Source organism: Lethenteron reissneri, unplaced genomic scaffold (genome assembly GCF_015708825.2).
Source record: "Lethenteron reissneri isolate LAM-NWPU_2019-01 unplaced genomic scaffold, ASM1570882v1 scaffold_556, whole genome shotgun sequence".
Taxonomy (NCBI): Eukaryota; Metazoa; Chordata; class Hyperoartia; order Petromyzontiformes; family Petromyzontidae; genus Lethenteron; species Lethenteron reissneri.
This window is the reverse complement of record NW_026892078.1, coordinates 553-12502: the sequence shown is the minus strand read 5'-3', so window position 1 is coordinate 12502 and position 11950 is coordinate 553. Positions and strand designations below refer to the sequence as shown.

The following is an 11950-nucleotide window of genomic DNA, read 5'->3' as shown; positions in this document are numbered from 1 at the left end:
CGCGGACGGCTGGTGACGAGGTGGTAGCAGGAGGAGGATGAGTGTGGGACGACGAGAGAGTCGGCGGGTCCGGGCTACCGCGCCGGGGGGCGCCCTGCGGTGTGCCGAAGTGAATGAGCGCGCGGGTGGCGGAGCGCGTCCGTGATTGGGTGGCGGAGCGCGTCTGTGATTGGCTGCCTCCGCGGCACCACGCAGCGTCAATTGTCTAGCTGCAGATGCCGAACACTGGAATCCCGATATTGAACATTGCCTACACATCAACATTACCATCATCCCTCAATAACTTGAAGGGCCGACTACGGGGTCAGCCAGATGAGCCAAGACCAGCCAGCCGTCTCCTCCATGTAGCCTAAACTCTCAACACACACTCCTACACACACACATGTGTACACAAAAAAAACATGTTTTTTTAACATCAGTTTTAACATGTTTAATTGGAATTAGTATGCTTGTTTAATCGATGAACAATTGGTTTAGTATATACATTGTTTTTTTTGGTGTGCTTTCATATAAGCCATCCGGGTTTCCAACCTCACCTGCACCCCTTTTTACCTTGTTTTATTTACACTATTTGTCTTTCGCTTGTTTTTTGTGTGCGAATAAGCAATACAATAACCAATACAATAAATACAATACAATAACAATACATAAACAATACAATACAATAACCAATACAATAAACAATACAATACTCTGCGTGACGTCAGTAGGTGGCAAAGTTTAACCACAAACAATAAATGAAGGACACAAGATGAAAAGACAGAAAGTTAAGCAAACCATTAAAAAAATGGATAAACTATAAAACTCAAAACGTTTATTTTATTTCATGACACCAGGTAAGGGCCCACTGAGCTACCTATATAGATTTTTTATTCAGAAGCGACCTGCCCATCACAAATTATCACTCAACAAAGTGGGCTTCACGTCATCATCGTGTGCACATCTATAGCATAGCAACACACTCTAAACGCGTGGTGATGTTGATTCGAGATGTGGAGGGAAAAAACCGGAGTACCCAGATAATACCACGCGACGACGGGTAGAGAGAGACACGCAAACTCCAACACACAGCAGTGGCAGGTCTGGTGCGAACCCATGTCCCCTCCTGCATACCAGGCGAGGGTAGTTAACATCTCCTTGCCACTGTGTTCGCCGATATGAATAGCCTGGAAGTACACATTTCATTGGTACATACATTCCTGCAGATTTGTCAAGACCAATGCAGCTTGGGCAAGGCAGCAAAACACACAACAAACCAAGACCACACAAATACAACATAGTCCCTCGATTACATTGCACGTAAAAAAATACTTTCAGGACCATGTACGAGGTGATGACAACCACGTGGCCGGCTTTAGTGTCAGTTGAACAAATTGCAATGGTGAGGAGGGTCGTTTGGCCGAACGAGTCGCCTATTGTTTACCTTTAAGGCCACAGTGTTATTGACGAACGTGTTAAAATTATGTTTTGTTTCGACAACCGATTTAGATCACGATTCTTACGTAGGATTCGTGATATCAGAATCAGAATATGTATTAATACTTGAAGAATCCGATGAACTATGAAGTTATTTTTCACAGATGGTCAGTAGGGCAGGCTCAGGACGTTACAACAACAAACAATACAAAACACGGTAGGAGTGAAATGTATAGGGAAGGTAAACAAATCACTTTACAATTTTTACAAATACAACTAAACTATTTTTTTCTTACCAGATAAAACCCAATGAACTATTAGTTTATTTTCACAGAAGCGGATCACCAGTGTTAGATTGTTGGGCTCGGCCACGTTCTTATCTGTCCAGATATATGTCGTAATACCCTCCTCCACCCGACATTAAATTGTCACACTAATTACATTGTCCGCTGTACAACATCGAACCATACACGTGGCTGCGCCAACCTACGTGTTGATTCATAATTGGTGTCCATGCGCGGCCTCTTTGTCATTCCACTGCTGGACGAGGGCCTTCCACGTGGCTATTTGACCATACTTCACCGTGCCGGTCAAAGCGGCTTCAAGGCGGAGAGCGGACAGCAACAATATGGTACAGGGTCGGCAACCAAAATAGGAAGAGCCAATTTTTTCGAATTCGATCAAGGAAACTCAGATTTCAAGAGCCGCAATGCATGCGAATACGAGACGGCCCTTAATAGGTCCACGAAGAAGTCTGTAAAGAACTGAATACGGCTCCGGATCCATCCGCAGGTCGCCGAGACCACCGGGACAATCGTACAATGGATATGACGCACTGCCCTCTGCTGCTACCAACTAGTATCACCGAAATCAGCCTCTCAAGTTCATTTTAACCACGGTTGGCACTTCCCCTCCCCCAAGCCAAGGATGATGCAGGTTTCCTGCTTAGCTTCCGAGATGTGACGAGGCGAGGAAGCAATTCTGGGGCGATTGTCATTGCCGACTGCTCAACCAAACAGAAGTGTGCTCCCCACACCAACACGCGCGGTGTAGCTTCATCCCAATGGTGGCTGTCAGCCAAACGGTGGAAATCCTCCACTCCATGGCAGAGGTCGACGCGGCTGTAGGACAGCCACTGTTGAAGCCTCACAAAATGACACTACATTTGTCCACCCAGCGGGGAAGTAGGGTTGATGATGGCTTGGGGGTCCATGCTCGACTGGGACTGGCGATGATGTAACGGCGCAGTTGAAAGTGTTGGCGGATGAAGTTCTCGTTGCTTGCCACTCAGCAGTTGGCAGCGAAGATGACGATGATGCCAAGGTGTAAGATTATATTACCACCGCGTTATTATTCCGCTTGTTTACACAGGAGAGTCTCGCTTGAGTAGCAAGACGATTTTTCAGGACAGTCCTGCAAAGTGTTAGGGGCCGTCCATAAATGACGTCACGCGCCTAGGGGGGGGGGGGGGGGGTTCAGACATTTGTGACGATGTGTGACGAGGGGGGGGGGGTGAGAAATGTGACGTCCACACCAAAATGCGCAACTTTAAATAAATATACCAACACGTTCTACTTAATTAAATAGTCTTTTTGATAAATGTTGTCTCCTGCAACATCAGAGTGCAGCGGCACATTAAATACGCGCTACAATGACAATAGTTTAAAGCGATTTGAAGCATGTTTTATTTTTTGGGGGGGGGGAGGCAGAGCTTTGTGACGTCATATTTGAGGGGGGGGTCTGACTTTTGTGACGTCGTGTGACGAAGGGGGGGGGGAACGTCCATAATTGCGTGACGTCATTTATGGACGGCCCCTTAGTCGTACCAACATCAGCATATTTATTTATACTGGAGGAGGAATCTGATGAGCGATGAAGCTCTTTATCACAGATGTCCAGGATAGGCCTGGTCAGAACGTTACATATGGGGCGATGTTGCTCTGTGTAAATCCCACTTAGTATTGGCAAGGTTACTTTTCAGACATTTGGATGTTTTGGCCAATACCGGTTACTTTGTTGGGGGAGGGGGGGGTAGCTATGAGAGGGATCCGGCAAACCCCGAGGAAAACGATGCAGAGCAGGGAAGGACATACTCCACTCACACACAATCCACCATTCCACTCACTCTGTCAAACAGTGGAAGGAGCATGCACACCTCCACCAGGCGCCCGATAATCCCCCCACTCCCCTCCCTCGACTCCCCCCACCCACTTCCCCCGCCTCTCCCTCCATTCGCCCTCCACCAACACCCTTCCCCTTTTAATCCCCCCTTCTCCCCTTTCCGCCCAATCCCCTCCCACTAACCCTCCCTCCCCCTCCCTCCCTCTCCCACTCCCCTCCCTCTCCCCACTCCCCTCCCTCTCCCCACTCCCCTCCCCCCACTCCCCTCCCCCCACTCCCCTCCCTCTCCCCTCCCCTCCCTCCCCCACTCCCCTCCCCCCACTCCCCTCCCCCACTCCCCTCCCTCTCCCCACTCCCCTCCCCCCACTCCCCTCCCTCTCCCCACTACCCTCCCTCCCCCCACTCCCCTCCCCCCACTCCCCCTCCCTCTCCCCACTCCCCTCCCCCCACTCCCCTCCCTCTCCCCCTCCCCTCCCTCTCCCCACTCCCCTCCCCCCACTCCCCTCCCTCTCCCCACTACCCTCCCTCCCCCCACTCCCCTCCCCCCACTCCCCTCCCTCTCCCCACCCCCTCCCTCCCCCCACTCCCCTCCCCCCACTCCCCTCCCTCCCCCACTCCCCTCCCTCCCCCCCTCCCCTCCCCCCACTCCCCTCCCTCTCCCCACTCCCTCCCTCCCCCCACTCCCCTCCCCCCACTCCCCTCCCTCTCCCCTCCCTCCCCCCCTCCCCTCCCCCCACTCCCTCCCTCTCCCCACTCCCTCCCCTCCCCACTCCCCTCTCCCCACTCCCCTCCCTCCCTCCACTCCCCTCCCCCCACCTCTCCCCCCATTCGCCCTCCACTCACCCTTCCCCTCTCTCCCCCCCACTCCCCTTTCCGCCCCACTCCCCTCCCTCCTCCCACTCCCCTCCCCCCATTCCCCTCCCTCCCCCCACTACCCTCCCTCCCCCCACTCCCCTCCCCCCACCCCTCCCTCCCCCCACTCCCCTCCCCCACCTCTCCCCCCATTCGCCCTCCACTCACCCTTCCCCTCTCTCCCCCCACTCCCCTTTCCGCCCCACTCCCCTCCCTCCCCCCACTCCCCCCCCCCCACTCCCCCTCCCCCCCCCCACTACCCTCCCTCCCCCCCACTCCCCTCCCCCCACTCCCCTCCCTCCCCCCACTCCCCTCCCCCACCTCTCCCCCCATTCGCCCTCCACCCACCTTTCCCCTCCTCCCCCCTCTTCCCCTCCCTCCCCCGTCTGCCCTTTTATTTTAAATTTTTGTTTTCTATTTACGTGACTTTACCGAAAGCACCAAGAATACAGTTAATATTGTTGGGCGAGGTGAGGAGAAGAGCGAGGTGGGGGGGGTGAGCTAGGTGGGGGGTTGTGAGCGGGGGGGGGGGGGGGTGAGCGGGGGGGGGGTGAGCGGGGTGAGGGGGTGAGCGGGGGTGAGCGGGTGAGGGGGGGGTGAGGGGGGTGAGCGGTAGGGGAGTGTGTGCGGGGTGAGGGGGGTGAGGGGGGGTGAGGGGGTGAGCGGGGGGGGGTGAGCGGGTGAGGGGGGGGTGAGGGGGGTGGGGGGGGGGGGGGGGGGGGGGCAGCGGCGAGGTCTGTGGGTGAAGAGGAAAAACATTTACTGGTGACAATGGCCCTTCATGCCACGTAAACAACAAAGTAGTGTCGTAATAATGAAGGGTCGTTGTCCGAAACGTCGCCTATTCGCATTGCTTCCCAGGCCACACGGGCTCATTGATGAGCAAGCCGGGTTCACGATTCGCGCCACAGCCAAGGCGGCGGCAGCGGCAGCAGCAGCAGTAGCACAGTAGCAGCAGTAGCAGCAGTAGCAGCGTAGCAGCAGTAGCAGCAGCAGTAGCAGTAGCAGCAGCAGTAGCAGTAGCCAGTAGCAGCAGTAGCAGTAGCAGCAGCAGCAGCAGTAGCAGTAGCAGCAGCAGCAGCAGCAGTAGCAGCTAGCAGTAGCAGCAGCAGCAGCAGTAGCAGCAGCAGCAGTAGCAGCAGCAGCATAGCAGTAGCAGCAGTAGCAGCAGTAGCAGTAGCAGCAGCAGCAGCAGTAGCAGTAGCAGCAGTAGCAGCAGTAGCCAGTAGTAGCAGCAGTAGCAGCAGCAGCAGTAGCAGCAGTAGCAGCAGCAGCAGTAGCAGCAGTAGCAGTAGCAGCAGTAGCAGCAGTAGCAGCAGTAGCATGCAGCAGTAGCAGCAGTAGCAGTAGCAGCAGTAGCAGCAGTAGCAGCAGAGCTAGCAGTAGCAGCAGCAGCAGTAGCAGCTAGCAGCAGTAGCAGTAGCAGCAGTAGGCAGTAGCATAGCAGCAGCAGTAGCAGTAGCAGCAGCAGTAGCAGTAGCAGCAGTAGCAGCAGTAGCAGCAGTAGCAGTAGTAGCAGTAGCAGCAGTAGCAGCAGTAGCAGCAAGTAGCAGCAGCAGCAGTATAGCAGCAGTAGCAGCAGTAGCAGCAGTAGCAGCACAGCAGTAGCAGTAGCACAGCAGCAGTAGCAGCAGCAGTAGCAGCAGCAGCAGTAGCAGCAGCAGCAGTAGCCAGTAGCAGCAGTAGCAGTAGCAGCAGTAGCAGCAGTAGCAGCGACGGATCATTGAAGTTGGATCGCACGGGGCGGGCGGGGGGGTTGAGAAGCGGCGAGGAGACCGGGCAATCTCACAATCTCATTCATCCTGGAGGGGGAATCCAAAGAGCTATAAAGCTCTTTATTCACACATGTCCAGTAGGGGCTGTAAGACGTGACAACTCATGTTCTTTCTGTAAAGTCACGTAGAAGGGAAATAATAAAATAATAAAAATAAAACATCATAAAATAAGATTATCACGACGTTTCGGCCACAACGCAAGCAGCCGTTGGCAAGAAGATGAATCCCTGCAGTCACGAAAGCTTTTAATCGAAATTTAACGTGACAGCTGTCGCGGAGGAGGCTGCGTTCACCCTGTTCATGACATCGGATCGTGAATCCGAGTGGTGAACGAGACTCACACAAAGGAGAATCTCCGCTTCCCCGGCAATCGGTGGCTGGGCTGGGACTGTCACGATTCCTCGAAGTGTTTAAACTATTTTATTGCAGCAGGTCAGGGCCCACTGAGCTGCGTGGCTCTTCTTCAGAAGCGACCTGCCCATCACAAATGACGGCTCAACCAAGTGGCTTGTCGTCGTCACGTGGACGTTTATAGCAGCAGCCAAATACTCGAAACGCGTGACGTTGATTCTAAATGTGGAGGGGGAAAACCAGAAGACACGGAGAAAAATCCACGTGGAGAGAGACACGCAAACTACAAATATACAGCAGCAGCAGGCATTGTCAGGGTCGGGATTGAACCCACGACCTCCTCCATACCAGGCGAGGGATGAACATCTCTTAGCCACCGTGATGATGGTGAGAGACACGCAAACTACAAATATACACAGCAGCAGGCATTGTCAGGGTCGGGATTGAACCCACGACCTCCTCCATACCAGGCGAGGTAGTTACATCTCCTAGCCACCGTGATGATGATGAGAGCACGCAAACTACAAATATACAGCAGCAGCAGCAGGCGTCGCCAGGGTTGGGAATGAACCCACGACCTCCTGCGTACCAGGCGAGGTAGTTAACATCTCCTAGCCACCGCGGCTCTCACAATGATGCACGAATCGTCGGGACACGAGCAGGAATCGCGCCGAGGGGAGGGTGGGAGACTCGTCAAGGGGCTCTCAGCCCGGTGTCGTGAGGGACGCTGCTACTGCTGATGGGCAGCTGGAGGCAGTCGCCCTCCAACAACACAGAGGCCGGAGGAGCGACGCTCACAACAACGAGCGGAGCGCCGGGCGGATAAAACGCAGCCAGTTGGCACAGCAGTGGGTACAGATGGTGTGCATCTGCCAGTCATCTCAGGCAGGCAACCCATGGTACCAACTTGGTCTGCCCCGTGACCTGCCAGCAGAGCCTTCGACACTTCACGTGGCCTCGACGTGCACCTAGCCTGGCACAGCCGCCGTGGTGACATCCGTTACAGTGCATCGTCAGTTATCCTTAAAGCTCACGCCACGTGGACATCGTGGGCGCGTGTACAAAACAATTGATTCCGCCCGCGATTGGTCGGGACATTGTAGCGAAACGCTGCGGGGGGTGGAGGGGACACAACAAACGAGGCAAGATACAAACACAACAAGTCGCAGCGGTCTGTATTTGATATTGCAGTCGTGAGCCCTGACGCGTTACGACCTCGAGGGAGTCGTTCGGTTCATTTGAATCGGTACCGTTGGGGGGGGGGGCAGAAGAGGCGGGGTTACAACAGACAGGGGCGGGGCCTCAGTGGAAGAGGGCGGGCTATAAGACAAACGAGGCGGGCTACAACCAGAGAGGCGGGGCTACAACCAGAGAGGCGGGCTACAGTCGGAGGGCGGGGCTACAACCAGAGAGGCGGGGCTACAGTCGGAGGGGCGGGGCTACAACCAGAGAGGCGGGGCTACAACCAGAGAGGCGGGGCTACAGTCGGAGGGGCGGGGCTACAACCAGAGAGGCGGGGCTACAGTCGGAGGGGCGGGGCTACAACCAGAGAGGCGGGGCTACAACCAGAGACGGGGCTACAGTCGGAGGGGCGGGGCTACAACCAGAGAGGCGGGGCTACAGTCGGAGGGGCGGGCTACAACCAGAAGGCGGGGCTACAACCAGAGAGGCGGGGCTACAACCAAGAGGGGGCTACAACCAGAGAGGCGGGGCTACAGCCAGAGAGGCGGGGCTACAGTCGGAGGGCGGGGCTACAACCAGAGAGGCGGGCTACAACCAGAGAGGCGGGGCTACAGTCGGAGGGGCGGGGCTACAGTCGGAGGGGCGGGGCTACAGTCGGAGGGGCGGGGCTACAACCAGAGAGGCGGGGCTACAACCAGAGAGGCGGGGCTACAACCAGAGAGGCGGGGCTACAACCAGAGAGGCGGGGCTACAACCAGAGAGGCGGGGCTACAGTCGGAGGGGCGGGGCTACAACCAGAGAGGCGGGGCTACAACCAGAGAGGCGGGGCTACAGTCGGAGGGGCGGGGCTACAGTCGGAGGGGCGGGGCTACAACCAGAGAGGCGGGCTACAACCAGAGAGGCGGGGCTACAACCAGAGAGGCGGGGCTACAGCATAAGGGGCGGGGCTACAGTCGGAGGGGGCGGGCTATAAGGGCGGGGAGGGGGGCACTCATTGAACGAAAGGCAACAAGAAAGCGTTGCGGCTTTGAAAATAATAACAAGGTGACGTTTCGGGCAATGGTCCTTGACATCATAACACAGAGGGCAAAGAGGCAACATTGGATAGGATTTGGGGAGTGGAGACGCCGCGAGTCTCTCTGTTGTGAAGCAGGGAGGGAGGGAGGGGGGCTCTGCCCGAAACGTCGACAATTAAACTGCAAATATTTATTTCTTTTTCAGGGCCGCACAGTTTTATTGACGAAAGTGTAACGGGGATTTGAAGAGGCGGCCGAGGGAGTGGGCGGTATACAGCCGAACGTGGGCGGAGTCGCCGGAAAACTAGGCGGGGCCTACAAAGTGGGGTGGGGCCAGGATAAGGAGGCGGGGCCAGGGTAAGTAGGCGGGGCCAGGGTAAGGGGCGGGGCCAGGGTAAGTAGGCGGGGCCAGGGTAAGTAGGCGGGGCCAGGGTAAGTAGGTGGGGCCAGGGTAAGGAGGCGGGGCCAGGATAAGGAGGCGGGGCCACGGTAAGTAGGCGGGGCCAGGGTAAGTAGGCGGGGCCAGGGTAAGGAGGCGGGGCCAGGATAAGGAGGCGGGGCCAGGGTAAGGAGGCGGGCCAGGGTAAGGAGGCGGGGCCAGGATAAGTAGGCGGGGCCAGGATAAGGAGGCGGGGCCAGGGTAAGTAGGCGGGGCCAGGATAAGTAGGCGGGGCCAGGATAAGTAGGCGGGGCCAGGATAAGGAGGCGGGGTCAGGATAAGTAGGCGGGGCCAGGATAAGGAGGCGGGGCCAGGATAAGTAGGCGGGGCCAGGATAAGTAGGCGGGGCCAGGGTAAGGAGGCGGGGCCAGGATAAGTAGGCGGGGCCAGGGTAAGGAGGCGGGGCCAGGATAAGTAGGCGGGGCCAGGGTAAGGAGGCGGGCCAGGATAAGGCGGGACCAGGGTAAGTAGGCGGGGCCAGGATAAGGAGGCGGGGCCAGGATAAGTAGGCGGGGCCAGGATAAGTAGGCGGGGCCAGGTAAGGAGGCGGGGCCAGGATAAGTAGGCGGGGCCAGGGTAAGGAGGCGGGGCCAGGATAAGTAGGCGGGGCCAGGGTAAGTAGGCGGGGCCAGGGTAAGTAGGCGGGGCCAGGATAAGGAGGCGGGGCCGTGCGAGCAGCAGAGGCAGAAGGCGGGAGACGCGAGGGCGGCGAGTGGCTTTGAGTCACCCAGCGGCGGCAGCGGTAGCAGCAGCAGCAGGAGGAGCCCTCGGCTGAACGGGACGAGCCGGGAGAGAGTGAGAGGAGGAGGAGGAGGAGGCAGGGCCCGGCCCCGGGGCTCGCGGAGATGGAGGCGAGCGACGCGCTGTACATCACGGAGGGCGGCGAGATGCCCGCCGATATTGTGGAGCTGCACGAGATCGAGGTGGAGACGATCGCCGTGGAAGCCTTGGGCTCGGCGCTCATGGAGGTGGACGGCCACTCGCCGGGCATGATCGCCCTGCAGCCCATAGAGCAGCACGAGCACCACCTGCACCTGCAGCAGCAGGAGGTGATTCTGGTGCAGACGCGGGAGGAGCTCGTGGGCGACGACGATGACGGCGGCGGCCTCACCGTGTCGGCCTACGAGGACCACCACCAACAGCACCACATCCTCATCCCCGTGCCCGTGGACGAAGAGGAGGAGGAAGAGAGGACGACGAGGAGGAGGAGGAAGAGGACGACGAGGAGGAGGACGACGAAGATGACGATGACGATCTTATCGAGAGGTCTCTGGCCGCAATGCAGCCCAACACAACCATCACCACCATCACCACCTCGTCCGTCCCGTCCACTGCGCTGGCGGCGGCCAGGGCGAGACCGTCGAAGAAGGGTGGGAAGAAGGGGGGAGGAGGAGGTGGCTCGGTCAGGCGGGGTTACCAGCTGGAGGCCGGCGAGGTGCTGCCCGAAAGGCCGCCGCGCCGCTGGGAGAAGAAAGTTCAGATCAAGACCCTGGAAGGGGAATTCTCGGTCACGATGTGGGCCTCAGGTGAGTTTCGCGTGGTTGGCCATCGACAACATTGTCATGTTGTGGGAGTGTGAGCACCATTCGGTCACTTCTCGACAACGATGACCCTCGTCCGTCAGCATCACACAATCACTTCGTGTTATTGTCGAGTGTTGTGGACTGTGCTCACCACCACAGTCGATCAACAACAGGCCTCGTGGTGTTGTCTGGCGGGTCCATGTGGTGTTCATCATCATCATGTCTGGCTGTCTCGAGTTGTTTGACTTCTATCAGTCGTTTCCCATTTAAGTGAATAGATCACAATTCACTGAGAACGTCCATGCCTCACGTCTCGCCACCATCCACTCATGACTGCCGGACACGTTGAGTGGTCGAATGTTTATTTGCGGGTACATTGTGTTTACGTGTTACTGTAAACATTACAGTGTAAATGTGAAGTCAGCTTTATTGTGGGGTATAGTATTCGATCTAGACTGCATCCCATTATCTTGGGTCTTATTTTACAAAACGCATCTTTAAACTCGCAAGTCTTGCCAAACCATTACCACCCATCGTCCGATGTTGAACTAAAACGCAATTAATCTTAAGACCCACGGCGGCGTGGGACTTGCACGCCGCCAGGAGCCGGCCACACGAACGCCCCTTCCCGACGACCATTGAATGGGGGGAACGCGTTTGAACTTTAGACGATAAGACCGAGAGAGAGCAAACGAGCTCAGCCTCCGGCTGCTCGCGACAAACAACACAAACTCACAACGACGAAGCCGCGGCGAGGCGGACGAGCGGCGCTTCGCTCGTCGCAATTTCTACCCGAGACTCGCGCGCGCGCGAAGCTTTCGGGGCGAGGAGGAGGAGGAGGGGGGAGAAAGCGAGAAAAAGCTTCGCGCGCCTCGAATACGATGCGTTCTCTTTCGTCTCCCCGCATAAATGTCGAGTGGTAATTGTTTTGTTGTCGTGGACGAGCGAGAGGAGGAGTGGAGCGAACGAGAGCTTCCTTCTCTCGCTCGCCGCGCGGCTCGGCCCCGTGCTGCTGCGCTGGCCCCTGGGCGCCGCCATCTTCCCCCCCCGTAACTTCAATGGCGGCGGGGAAGATGGCGGCGTCATGGCCGCCGCGTTTTGGCGCGGGGGGCCCCGGGAGGGCCGCCGCTTCGCTCGACGATTCTGCCGCTCGCAGCGTGCCCCGATGCACCCTTCTCCTCATGGATCGATATATTTTTCGCGCCCGCGGCGAGCAGCGACGTTTTCGTAGTGCGTCGCGCGCAAATTTATTTGGGTTTTTTTTGTGAGTGATGT

At 57.3% G+C, this 11950-nt stretch overlaps 1 pseudogene; it reads left to right on the top strand.

Annotated features, from left to right (window-relative positions):
- The first annotated feature begins 9864 nt into the window (after positions 1-9864).
- LOC133339914 (transcriptional repressor protein YY1-like) lies at positions 9865-10678 on the top strand (annotated as a pseudogene).
- Positions 10679-11950: the final 1272 nt, after the last annotated feature.